Here is a 14,557-nt window from a genome sequence, read left to right on the forward strand (position 1 = left end):
CTAATGAACAAATGAGCCCACAAAAAATGTGTAAGATGGGAGAGCATGGAGAGCAAGGCTTGCTTCTCAGTTCTGACCTCTATTAGTTATTTGTCCTTGGGCCAATTATTTAATATCTCTGAGACTCCATTTGTCCTCTATAAAATGGAAATAATGGTGCCTATCTCACGGAGGAGCTGGGAGGACCAATCAAGGAACATAGTCCCAGCACTGCATCAAAGTGGGCGTGCAGTAAGGCCCCTATTCTTATTACTATCAGTAAACCTTAGGTGTTACTGAGCGCGGATACACTATTACTACTACTTGGAGCACTTACACACAGCATGTGCACATACCATCCTAAGGACTCACACATACTGCCCTTGTAGGTACTCACAGTCTATGAGCTAGGTACCATTATGCCTAATTTACAGATGATGAAATTGGGGCACAGGGAGGTTTGTGTTAACTGCTTAAGAGAACACAGACGTACCAGCTGGATTTCAGGCCCATGCCATCTGGCTCCAGTCTGTATTCTTAACCACTACTTTCTCTGTACAAACGCGCACACACACACACACACACACACTCTTGAACTGCCTAGAACAAACCCTGCAGTTCTCTAGCCATGTAACATGAGGACTGCAGACTCTTTTCTGCAGTTTGATCCAGCTGAGTGGGTGTGAGGCCCAGCAACTCCACTTCCTCAGTAAGATCTTGGGTAAGTCACTTAACCTTTCTGAGGCTCTGTGCTTGATCTGTACAATGGGGGTACTTGTAGAACCTACCCCTCAATGTGTTGTGAAAGTGAAGTGAGATGATGCCTGTAAAGCACTCTCTCTCTCTCTCTCTCTCTTTCTCTCTCTCTCACACACACACACACACACACACACTCTGAGTCCAGCAGCAATCACAGACAGAGTTGGATGGCAGCCTCCCAAACGGGGTTTCCCTGAGAGATCTGAGAGTCACCGAGGAAGGAAGGAGGAGGGAGAGAAGCTGCCACTCTGTCTCCCCACTAGACATCCCTGTTCTCAGCGGCCGCCCCGCCCCTGGTGTGGGAGCAGCTCTGAGGGAGGCTCCCAGGCAGAGTTCAGCCATGAGGTGCAGCCCTCAACTCAGGCCCTGCCTGGAGGGCAAGACAGGCAAGGATGGGTGCAAGGGGGTCACCACACCACCCTGCAGGCCCACCAACTTACATTTTCTGTTTTTCTACTAGCTATGGAAGCCTCGAAGCCTTTCTGCTTGAACAACCTCCTCTCAGCCCCATGGCTGTCAGATATTTGGGTTTATTTGGGGAGGAAGAGGGATACCTGGCTCCTTCACTTAGTAAAATGTGCAGCCCAGAGTAAGAGCAGGCCCACTGCCCACCAGAGTCCCCACCACCACACAAGGCTGGCAGTGGGCTGGGTGCTGTGAGGAAGGTGTGGGGGCTTCCCCAGAGCCGGTACTCAAAGGAGACGCGGGCCAGAGCCGCCCTCCGGGCCTTCAGGGGCCTCTTCCAAGCCTGGACCTGAGAAAGGACCAAAGGGGTGAGACGTAAAGGAGAGGCACGGAAGGCCGGGTCAGAGCGGTGGGGACAAGGGAAGAGGAAGCCAAGAAGGAAGTGAAAAAGACGGAGCTGCCTCTGGGAGAAAAAGCGAGAAGAATCTCCAGCCAAGGCCTTGGCTGCGACCCATTTAACCTAGTGTCTTTGAGGCTGTTCCTCTGAATGAAATAAAATCTCAGCTGCAGTTTTGCCTAAGAGTTTGCTGGTGATGTCAAATGAAGGATCCTGACTAACCCAGTTTTCTGTTTGCTTCTGGCAGTTGTGTGATAGGCGAGGTTTCTCTCTTGACTCATCTGCTTTCCAAGATACCAGGCAGGGCCTCTGTGAGCCTCAGTTTCTTCATCTGTGAAATGCCACAACCTTTTAGTACAGACAGAACTGGGGAGAAAAAGGGCTAAATGAAAGAAACTCACTCCTAAGACATTCCTAAGTTTAGTGACAATCAGCTTTTCTGAAGCTGGACTACACTTGGTACCGGATCCATTCTACAGATTATCATCAAATCCTGTGTCTAAGTGGGGACCCAGTGGTCACACAGCCCTGTCCTTGGAGTGCTTGTGGTCTAGAGGAGGAAGGGAATGCAGTGCAGCCCTAGACACATGTGGCGACCACCTCACATCCGCCTGGCCTCACCTCTGATTTCAGCCAGGGCTGGGTAGAGAGCGCCAAGCAGGTTGCAGTAACCTCCATAATGGACCCTGGGCTTTTCTTCCTTCCTGGCTTCACTCTCCCTGCTCCCTCACCCCTGTACCCTAGGATCACTTCCCAACAAACTACCTACACCCAAGTCTTTGTCTCAAGGATTGCTTTTGAGGCAACCCAAGTCTAACGGGGTGATCCAAGAATTCACTCGAGGGCCATCAAGCCTAGTCACAGAGGCATGGAAGAAGGCAGCCAGGTAATGTGCAAACTGACCACTGAATGATAGAGATTTGAAGACAGATGATAGAGCTGCAGGGAGAGGGGAGATGTGGAAAAGTAGCCCGTGCAGAAAACACAGGTAGAAGCTAGAAAAGCCTGGCATGTTTGGGGCATGTCTAAACTGCAATTACTTTAGACAGAAAGTTAGCTCCTGCACAGTGGATGCATATGTTTCTAGAATCGGACAGAATTCCTCCCTGTCCCTGAGGGCAAACCCAAAGCCACCTCCTTGGCATCACAGTCACATGGGCTGTGGCAAATGCTTTTTTAATAAAGCATATTTGTATGTTGTGAAAGATGTACAAGAAACCTTCTGGATGGCAGGGAGAGGCCGTTGGGTTGCTGGGGGAGAGGATGCAACCAAAGACCACAGCATGCCAGGCAGGACCTCTACAAGCCTCAGTTTTCCTCATCTGTAAAATGAGCAAATACGTCTCCAACAGAACTCAATAACTGCCACCTAGTGTGTCACAATGCAGATAATCCATACAACCAATCCAGTCTGGAAAAGTAAATATGTTTAGCTAAATCTTTTTTTGGCCAAAACGACAGACTATATCCATCCAGTCATCTCTTGAAAACCCATTCATAAAGCTTCCAATAAGATATTCCAATTTAACACAACAGGGCCAGGGGAGGGCATGGGGGTAAAAGGCAGAGGGGTTGGAAGCGTAATTGTACATTTTGACATTAAATGAATTACATGGAAATTATATGCAAATCATTATGTAAATGTGGCATATGTTGTTTTCGAGTTAACAGCTTGGACACTTTTAATAATTACAGCATTTTTTCAGGGTGAATTAAGAGCCCCAATAAACTATATTTAGGATCCACTTCAGAAGAACAGGATTTAATGGCCTTTGTTTTTCATTTTAAGTGGCTCCAGTTAAGAGAGAAACTTGTGATTCTTTCTCTCAGCCCCATAAAGGCCACTATATATTATATAATATTCTTTTGATGACAGTGACAATCTATGACAAATTAATAAGCACATTAATGCCAAAAGCCTTTGAAAATATAGACTTCTCAAGAGAGCAGTGCTTTATCTTATTTTATCCTTTTATACCTCATGAACAGATGTAAAAGATTAAAATGAAATATCCCTCTTTCTATTGTATTATTCTTTCATAATTAAAGAAAAGAAACCCTAACACCACATAATAAGATGTACTACCCTTGATGCCATTGTTTCTTCGATAGTGCAGGTGCCTGGAATACCTCTAACTTATTTCTTCATCTAAAAGGAGATTATCAGATTTTTTGTTCTCTCTTCCTCACTCTTGCAAAACCTCCTTAAAATTTATTTTCTGAGAAAGCTCAGGGTTTTCATCTATTGCTAGTAAACAAGAGGCTTTCCATCTCCTTTGCAGACCTATGTTTCTGGACTATTTTGGACTAGATAACCTGAAGAATCTCTGACTACAAAGCCCCTAGAACTGCTGCATGACATATAATGAACATCCTTTTAAATGCAGCAAAGCTGAGCATGCAAAAAGAAAAACAAAAAATCATGGAAATCCCCAAAGGCTTAAAACAAAGAAGCATTTGAAGTCTGGAGAACTGTATGTGAAATGATACTGCAGCTGCCCCAGGGTGGGGTTCAGGGTAACCAGTTTGGCAAAATAGGGGCTCGGGCTCTTACTTTCTGTAGACATAAAGCCAGGACACTAATAGAACTGCATCCTCAGTGACAGGATCGGGTAGGCAATCTTCTCTCCAGTTAAGAGGGAGAAAGAAACTTGACTGTCTAACCTGGGTGTGGGTGGGAAAAATGGTCAATATCCCCTGTGAGGATTCACAAGACTGCTCTTATTCTGATTTGGGGTCATCTGGAACCCACAAAGTGAGTAGTCCCTGAAGCACCTGGAGGTTATACCCCCAAACCAGCTTCCACAGGTTTCCTCTCAGAAAGCCCCATTGCCTCAGTCTAAAATTACAAAACACAGGAAAGCAAAATCAGCCTTCTGTGTACCCAGAAATGTGGGCCTCAAGGTTTCTCTTAAAGCATCCAGAGATAAATAGGCTGATGGCCTAACACAGGATTCATCTCTGCAGCACCTGGCTACAAAAACCCTGCTGGCTGGCTCATCCCCCCTCGCAGCCCCTGCAACGTGAATGTGGCACTGGTGCAGGGCCCCCCATAATCGCCATGTGGAGAATCAGGCAAAGACAAACAAAAGGGGAACTCTCACGTGTTTGAGGATGGGAAGGTGGCCACGAACCCCAAATCCTTATACCCTCCAAAGCCAGGTAACTGCCTTCTTAAGAGGCCAAACTGTAGCAGGGCAACAGTCAACAACTGAAAATGTTGCCCCCCCCTTAAGGGTTGGACCTGCAACATCAGGCCCAGAGGAATGGGCTTTGACTGGTGGAATTTTAAGCAGCATGACGGGCATTTGGGGCAGGATTTCTAGACGTGGAAATGGAACCTCATAAGTAGCTCACCTAATGTACAAGGAAAAGACAAATTTGGGGAAAGGCAGGTTCCTGGGGCAACTGAATCCTGTGGGTGACTGACCCTAATCATTTATACTTCCTATTGGGGAGCCCTCAGCGAATCCGTACTCCATTCCAAAATGAGCCCCATCTCCCTGGCCTATTTTTAAGGACTTTGATAATTTTGCTCCAACCTACAGTTCAAGCGGAATCTTCCAGTGCTCCAGGCAAACTGGCCACTGGCTGCTTTCCAAACCAGGTTGTACTTCTCCACTCTCTGTTGGAATGCTTTCCCCTCTGCTCCTCACTCCCATATCCACATAGTCAGTGTCTTCCCATTCTCCAAAGAGTAACTCAAATGCCTTGTTCTCTAGGAAGCCCTCTTGATTTCCACTTCTAGAAGAGACCTCACATCCCTGGAGACTCTGTTGCACTCTGCCCAGGCCTCACGTACAACCCTTATCACACTCCACCTTCTATTATAGTTACTAGCACAGCCATCTGATTCACACTTGAGCCTGAAGCTCATGAAGGATGGAGCCTTGGAAAAATGTCTATTGAATAATTTGAAGAGTTGTATGGATCAATTCTGATAAAGGATTACAGTATCACAGAATAGTGCCTGTGCAACAAACATGTAAGCCCCAACTGTCCTCAGTCCTTCTGTGCTAATGTGGGTGTGGCTTCCTGTGGCCATAAATAAGTGAAACATTGAGTAGGTTATGCTTTCAACATTTTCAGTGAGTACCAGTGTTACACAGTGTTTCTATCTGCATATTAGCCACACTATTATTTATTTAACATGTTTCTTTAAATTGACATACTTTTAAAAATCTAGACTGATGTGTTTTGAAAGAAAACTTTTCATCACTGCCATAAATGGGAAATTAGTATCACTTGAAATAAAAAGAAAATCACCATACAAAATAAATACATGGATAAAAGCAACAATACTATTAAATTCTAGTTGGACGTAATTGCTTGCCCAAAGCTCAGTGCTTCAGGCTGCTGTCTCTTTATTAAAAGGGGAAGTTAACAAATGTTAGGCAGGTGTGGAAGGCTCAACATCAACAAACTGAGAGTTCTCACTTCTCGTAATCGGTGATACTGAAGGAGCCTCCGGAAGGAAATATCTTAGTCACTATTGATTCAAGGCTACTTAGGACGCTGATGTGGGAGGCCTTGCGCTATTGCCTTGCTTATTTCCAGCAGTCAGTGCCTAACATTTGACACACATCGGGTGCGTATAATAGAAGGGATGCCTGTGACAGAGTAAGTGAGACTCAAATTCAAACCCCAACTCTGTTGTTGAATGGATGGGGGATCTTAGAATGTCACCATATCTCTGAGTCTCAACTGTCTCATCAGCAAAATAGAGGTAGTGCAACCTGCTTTTGAGGGTTGATCTGGGCCTAGAAAGGACATCATAGAAGGCCCAGGGAAGTACAGGGCACATGACAGGGTGCACAGTGCATGGTAGCACTATCCCTTACTGCTGTTGGTATTATTATTGGGCATCAAAGAACACCTCTGGAAGAAGAAAAGCAAACGGAACCAAGGCAAATGTTACCGTGAGCCAAAGAGAGGCACAAAGTTGTGCCCAAACCTGAAAACCAGCTGTGTTTGGGCTCCTACTTCACATAATGATGCCCAGCCACCCCAGGCAAGAAAAAGGGAATTGATGGGAGACTTGCTTGGAGTGGTGTCTGGGCAGCTGAGGTGCCCTGTATCTTGACTGGCAAGTTCCTGTCTGTAGCAGGACATTGAGACACCAAGGGCCATCATCCATGACACTGCCTTACCAGAGAGCACTAGAGATCCTCGAAGAGGGTCCAAGGGAAGCATGGGCAGGGAATGTAAAGGATGCAGTTCCAGGGGTGAGTGGGGGACACCTTTAGAATTAAAGGAATCAAAGAGGGAGAGGTAGGCAAAGTAGGGTGGCACTGGGATAAATATTCCTTTATGACTTCCCATATTCCCCACCTCTTCACATCCCCAACCTCAAGTCACATGGGAAAAAATGTATGCTGTAAGTGTTCTATCTGTACAAGCCACAGAGGCATGGAGGGGCTGTCTCTCTGAGCACTTGTGTGTGCGCATGTGTGTATCAGTATTATTAGTCTTCCGTCTTCAGAGGGAAAGATATGAAGTGACCAGAAAAAAAGTAAGACTCGTGAGCCTTACAATGCCCAACAGTACAAGGTAAGCAAAAAATTTCAAGTATTTGGACAACATGCCATCTAAATATTGCAATTCATTTTCCACTTTCCATGCATATTCATAATACCACATATGCACTCAGATATTTACCATCTACAAAGAAAGAACTCAAGAAGGAGGTTCATTTTTTGTTGTTGCTAGAGTCCATCATTAGAAAGAGAACAGGAAAGAAAAATAGAGATAAAAAAAGTGAAGTACGGTGGGGATTGGAGGTCTGCCAATTATCTGATTATACCATTAATACAAGATCAGCCATGCAACTAATTTAAATATTTTCTTCCTGAAGTGTCTAAACTGACCAGGCATTACACATGCACTGCCACAAAGTATTTTGCAAATAACCTCTGCTCGCACACCTTGAAATGTTAGGAATGGAGTGGATGGGGTATAGTCTCCTTGCCTTTCAGAGATTTGGCTAAGTACTTCCTTAGCACCCCGATCAAGCTGAAGTTAAGAACCAGGATTCCCTTCCCTGCTAATTACAACCAAATGTCCTTGGACCAGTCTTTTTTTTTTTTAAGGTATTATTGATGTACAATTTTATGCTCAGGTTTCATATGAACAACATTGTGGTTACTACATTTCCTCCTATTATCAAGTCGCCATCACATACCCTAGTACAGTCACTGTCCATCAGCAGAGTAACATGCTATAGAGTCATTACTTTGGACCAGTCTTTTTAAATTCCCTAGGTTACAATATTCTCATCTGTAACACAGATGACCAAAATAAAAGTTAACTTTGAGTGAGCACTTTGTATGTGCTTGGAGCTCTAGGTCCATTTCTTTAATATTTATAGGGGTTATTTTATTTAGTTTTATGACCCTGTGAGGTTAAGGACTGTCATTCCATTTTACAGATGAAGAATCAGGGTCAGAGGGAGTAGCATCCTTGTCCAAGTTAATAGTGGACACACGGCCAAGTCACACTTAGGTATCTATGTGTGTCCTTCTGGTTCTCATGGACCTATTCATTCAATTCATTCACCCAGCCAACAGATATTTATGAAAGAGCATCTGTCTTCAGGAATAAGTATTGTTTTAAAACTTACCCTATAGAAATGTTATATCACTAAGATAATAGGTGAATGCATTTTTATAAGCAGCAAAGTGAGTGAATGAGTGCTGTATGTCTTTTAGTTCACAGCGGTAGCTTCTGGTGAACACTTGTTTGGCTCTGGAGAGGTCCCCAGCTGGTGGCAGAGCCAATACCTAGCTTCTCAGGGTCTTTGAAACCACCCTTTCAAGGCCCCTCTGAGATGCCGATGACCTGGGGCCCCACAGCACAATGAGCCAGCCTTTGCCTTCCTTCACTCCCTGGGTCAGTGCAGGGAAGAGCCACAAAGTTAGAAAAAAAATACTTAGAATGGGTCTCCTCCAGGAGGAATCCTAATGTAACCAGAAAACGACTCCCTTCTCTGCACAGATTATAGCAAATTCTTCTTCCTCCCTGGCAGTGATCCTGAATGGCAGGAAGTTGGCACAGCATAGGTGAGCCTGGCTACATGGTCAGTTCCCCACTGGAGAGCTCATCAGCTCACTTGAATAGAAATTTGGGCCTCTCCATTGGATGATGCTGGCAATCCCTGGAAGATATATACCATCCTCATCTGAGCTGGAGCTCCCTCACCTCAAGGCCTATTTGTTCACACCACACAAACATGCTATAAAGCACATGGCTCCAAAAGGGGTGTGTGTGGAAATCCAGTGTGTGTTAATGGGCTTGCCATTGGTTTTCTCCACCATACTTGGGCCTCATTAAGACAAACTGTCATGCAAAAGTTCTGAGGTCAGAAATTAACCTCTTGACTATTCCATGAGAACATATTCATTCCTTTGAAATATAGATGCACCAAATATTAGTTTAAGTGAAAGATTTACAGTACACAATAATGATATCATACATTTATTTGGTAAAAACAAACTTACTCCATGATTTCCATTCCTCATAGACTTCTGATGATCTCACAACACTCCATTCTTTTGCCAGAAATAAGACAGAAGGCCTCAGACCAACATAGCACAATGTTTTGTAATAGTGTTTTTTAAGGGCAGGAGAAGTAGAAAGAGAGAAGTTAATGGAATTTTTTGTTTTTATCATTCTAATCAGTTGTTATAAAAAGTAAATGTAAAAAAGGATTTGTAAGGAAAAGAAAAAACACTACTGCACAATAACTAAAGAAAGAAAAACACTACTATACAGGAACTGAACAAAAACATAATTGATATTGGATGGTACTGCCATCCTCTGTTACATTGAGATGATCCACTTCAACATAAGACTATTTGGCTTTTTTATAGTTAGTTTCAGTCAATTCCCTTTGAAAAGGAAAATCAAACTCTCCTTGCGACAAAATCTCAAGGGCCTAGGATGCAGTTTGAGAAATACTGTTTGGTGAGCATCAGAAGCTCTTAAATAAAAATAGATTTGCTGGTAGTGATGAAATGGATGGTCAGAGAGCTTTTCTTAGCATCTTAAAGTACAGGATTCTACATGCTACAAATGGAAAAATCACAGAATTAGAAAATCCAGACCCCTGAGCCTGACTTTGACTCTGTTCCTTACCTTCTTGTGACTTTGGCCAAATCCTTTAATATTTGAGCTTGCTCTTCATCAGCTGTATAAAGAGACTGGCCTTCTTTAGGAGGGAATCTTTAAGCTCCCTTTTAACTCCAAAATATTGGTGAAATTTATTTCCCTTGTATTTTTGTTGAGGAGCTCATGTTAAGATGTTTAGACTCACCATATCTGTTACAAAATCAGAGATGTGATACACTGATGTTTTTAGGTGGTCCCAGTGCCAGAATGAGCATAGTTTAAGAATCCTTGCTCATAGGGAATCAAAGCAGAAGATGAGAGGATGGTGAAGGATGAATCAGATCATCTAGTTGGACTTGACTCTGGGTTTCTTTTGCTGTGGCCAAATACCTGATGATGTTTCATTTAAACATCTCTGCCTGGGCCTAAGTGCTCAAATGAAGAGAAGAGCACAGTGTTCATACGCAGTCCAGGCCTTAGGGAAGGGCAGCCCTGTGGTGCCAGTGTGTTGGCGGTTACATGAGCTGCTGATAGCACCAAGGAGAGGTGATTCTAAAGGTCAGAATGGATGACCCACATGGGTCACCCTTCTGTGCCATTGACAGCCATCACTATAGAGCAGGATTTGGTCTTGGAGAGTTGGTAATTTCTTTCTATAAGTTCCCATCTGTAGGACATTGGTACTTTTAATTTGTTGTTGATGATGTTGATGCTAGGCATCATGCCTTACAGACTGATCATTTACAGTTGGCAAAACTTCATGCCAATAAATATACATGCCTATTGAATAAATGAAGTCTAGTAAACTCCATTTGTCTATTAAATAAAGACCAAGCACCCAACTAGTCACCAAGTGAAGAGGAGTAAATTGTCAACATAACCAATAGGACCTCTGTTGGCAAATCACCAGACAATGTGGTTGTTCAGCACACGGAGTACAGAAGAGTGAAATTCAAGTTTCAGTACATTAGCCCCAGGATTGTGTGTGTGTGGCCCATGGCAGATTTCCAGCACAATCGCAAGAAGACAGGTGACAGAAGTTCATAGAGTTTAGACTGCAAAGTTCCAGAATGTTTTTATGAAACATCAGAAGAATACCATATTTTTGCAAGATAGTATCTTGACAAATGAGAGCACACAATTTAGGATTCAACTATTCATCTTTACAGAAAGAATTTACAGAAGAGTGAATAAAGCTTTTCATATTTGTGTGTGTTTAAGTTCTGTTTTGTCATAAGTTAGTATCAAAGGCCCAATCTCGACAATGGTGCATATAATATCTGGAAATGGAGCGACCATTTTGCAACCAAGAGAACAAAGCTATGTATTAAGAAAAGAATAGTGGAAAAATAAAAAGAATTAGGTTCATGATGACCCTGCAAAACAGTTTTATGAACCTTGGACCACCTATCTTTGGATTTTGTTTTATAAGAAAATTAATTCCTATACGTTAAGTCACTACTTGTTGGATTTTCTGTCATTTGCAACTAAGCACATCCTCAACTGATAAAACTGGGTAAATTTGTAAAGCACTTTGAAAACAAGAGCAGTTTATATGAATATTAATTACTGTTATGGTAATGTTAATGGTCTGGCAAGGCTAAGAGGAGAAATGGGGAGCAAAAAAAAAGAAGGAAAAATAATGATTCAGATAATTTTCAATGGGTTGACTATCCTTGACCACTAAGTTTCTCAAAGTCAGGGAAGGACAGAATCTGAAATTTAAATTTGTAAGGCCTGTGCAATTACCGTGTTTATGAGATAGGCAGGTCAACATTCTTACTTTACCAGCTTTTCAAATTTTCTTAAAATGCCTTAAAATCATTTCAAATGAATAGCTTTCCAAAATGTATGTTAGCAAAAATTTTTCTTGTGACTTTATTTCCTCTTCTTTTTTTTTATTTTGTTATCATTAATCTACAATTACATGAAGGACATTATGTTTACTAGGCTCCCCCCTTCACTAAGTCCCCCCCACACACCCCATTACAGTCACTGTCTATCAGCATAGTAAGATGCTGTAAAATCACTACTTGTCTTCACTGTGTTGCACAGCCCTCCCCATGCCCCACCCGACATGCTAATTATACCTGCTAATCGTAATGCCCCCTTTCTTTTTCCCCGCCCTTATCCCTCCCTACCCACCCATCCTCCCCAGTCCCTTTCTCTTTCGTACCTGTTAGTCCATTCTTGGGTTCTGTGATTCTGCTGCTGTTTTGTTCCTTCAGTTTTTCTTTTGTACTTATACTCCACAGATGAGTGAAATCATTTGGTATTTGTCTTTCTCCGCTTGGCTTGTTTCACTGAGCATAGTACCCTCTAGCTCCATCCATGTTGTTGCAAATGGTAGGATTTGTTTTCTTCTTATGGCTGAATAATATTCCATTGTGTATATGTACCACATCTTTATCCATTCATTTACTGATGGATGTTTAGGTTGCTTCCATTTCTTGGCTATTGTAAATAGTGCTGCAATAAACATAGGGGTGCATATGTCTTTTTCAAACTGGAATGCTGCATTCTTAGGGTAAATTCCTAGAAGTAGAATTCCTGGGTCAAATGGCATTTCTATTTTGAGCATTTTGAGGAACCTCCATACTGCTTTCCACAATGGTTGAACTAATTTACATTCCCACCAGCAGTGTAGGAGGGTTCCCCTTTCTCCACAACCTCGCCAACATGTGTTGTTGTTTGTCTTTTCAATGATGGCGATCCTTACTGGTGTGAGGTGATATCTCATTGTGGTTTTAATTTGCATTTCTATGATGACTAGTATTTCCCTTTCTTGCCATTTCTTTCCTAAAATTTTTCCAAAACAAAATCAGATTCCATAAGTTAAGAATACTCACTTTACATGTGAATACTTCTAAATAAAATGCAACTAGAAATGTTCTCCATCTCAGATTCTGTATATATTAATATTTATTCCTTTGGTATCCAAAGTTGAAAATCAGAGTAGTGATAGCTCAGAAAAATGGAGAAATTTGAAAATATAAAGAGGAAGCAGCAATGGCAATTTTTAAATCTCCCCAATTCCTAATATAAAAGTAGGGCAACTAGATGAGAAAACCAAATACCCATAGACAATATTCATAATTAAACTATGTGTCAAGTATTTCCAGGAACTTCCCCCAACCCTAAATCCCACCAAAAAAAAAAAACAAAAAAAACAAATAGGTGGTGATAACCACTAGAAATCTGATGCCAATTTCAATGTATGTGTTTTTTCCACACCACCACCAATTCTATGATACCAGCTGGGTGTCTTATGGTTCAGCTCAATTCTGACACTGTCTACCTGCAGATAGCATCAGATCCCACAGGTTAAGGGCACAGTCTTCCAAGACTAACCCCATGCACACACACACACACACACTTCAAATGTCAGTCACAAGCCCAGGTTGTCACCTATGCTTCTGACAAACTTGCAATAGCTTAGAGGTCCCAATGATCCCCTCTTTGGGTTGGATTAATTTGCTAATTAATAAGCAGCTCACACAGTTCAGAGAAACATTTTCCTTATTAGATTACGAGTTTATTATAAAAGGAGGTAACTCAGGAACGGCTAGATGGAAGAGAAGCACAGGGAAAGGTATGTGGGAAGAAACATAGACTGCCATGCTGTCTTGGAGGGCACCGCTTTCCCCAAGTCTCTGTGTGCTCAGCACCCCAGAAGCTCTCCATACTCCATCCTTTTGGGGTTTTATGAAGACTTCATTACAAAGGCATGGTTGATTAAATTGTTGGCCCCTCTCCCCTCCCTGGAGGTCACTTATATGTGGAATTTTAAAAAAAGATGAACAAACAAAACAGAAATAGACTCATAAACACAAAGCACAGACTAGTGGTTACCATAGGGGAAAGGGGGGAATGGGTGAAGTAGGGAAAGGGGAAAAAAAGTTAGTGAGAATGTTTGATCTCTTGATCTGGGCAATGGTTACATGACCATATACACATGTCAAAATTCATCAAGCTGTACACTAAGATTGGGTCATTTTATTGAAAAAATTAAAATAAAAATAAAATTTAATTAATTAAAAATTTAAAAATAATTTTAGGAAATGAAAATTAAACTAGAAGGAACACATGCATGAATAAATATGACAGCTTATGCCTCAAGAAAAAATGGAAGATTAAAACAAAACAATTAAAATAATAAAATAAATGAAGGAAGAGCTAAAAAGAGTTTAAAATAAAGTGACAAATATTTAAGAAAGGCAAAGACTGTCTAACATATGGATAATGGGAATGCCTTTAAAAATGAAAACCAAAACAAGAAAAGAAAACAAACTTGGTACAGTATAATTCAGGAAAACTCTACTGGAGGAATGAAAAGATTTGAAACTATACATTGAAAGAGAGAATACTTTGCATTCCTAAGAATATTGACCCAAAACATCAAGACACACCCTTGGAAATTATTAAAATTGTTTAAAAAAGAAAGAAAAGGAAGGAAGGGGAAAATCCTTGAGACAAGTAGGAAAAAGAACAAGTGATTTATAAGGGAAGAAAACTGACATCAGATATTTTAACAACACTATGTCAGAAGAAAATGGAGTAGAATATTTAAACAATTCAAGGACAAAATGTGAGTTAAGAATTTTATATTTAATAAAACTAACTTTAAAGTACAAAGGTCACAGACAAATGTATCACCAACAAGAACTCAAGGAATATCATTTCTACAAAACTTTCCTGGGGAAGTTTCTGAAACATATAAGCTTCAGACAACTAAATGCCTTAAGCATCTGCACAGGACTGGGGGTGCACTTTCAACATTCATTGTGGAGCTATGAACAAATGAGGGTCAAAGTAAAAAAGTATAATTTGTAAGGGTTATTATCTGGGACATTGTAGCTATAGTACAATTCTAAAACAGGAGGAAGAATAAAAGCACATGGCCAATGTTTT

The sequence above is a fragment of the Manis pentadactyla genome, chromosome 15 (assembly GCF_030020395.1).
Source record: "Manis pentadactyla isolate mManPen7 chromosome 15, mManPen7.hap1, whole genome shotgun sequence".
Classification (NCBI taxonomy): domain Eukaryota; kingdom Metazoa; phylum Chordata; class Mammalia; order Pholidota; family Manidae; genus Manis; species Manis pentadactyla.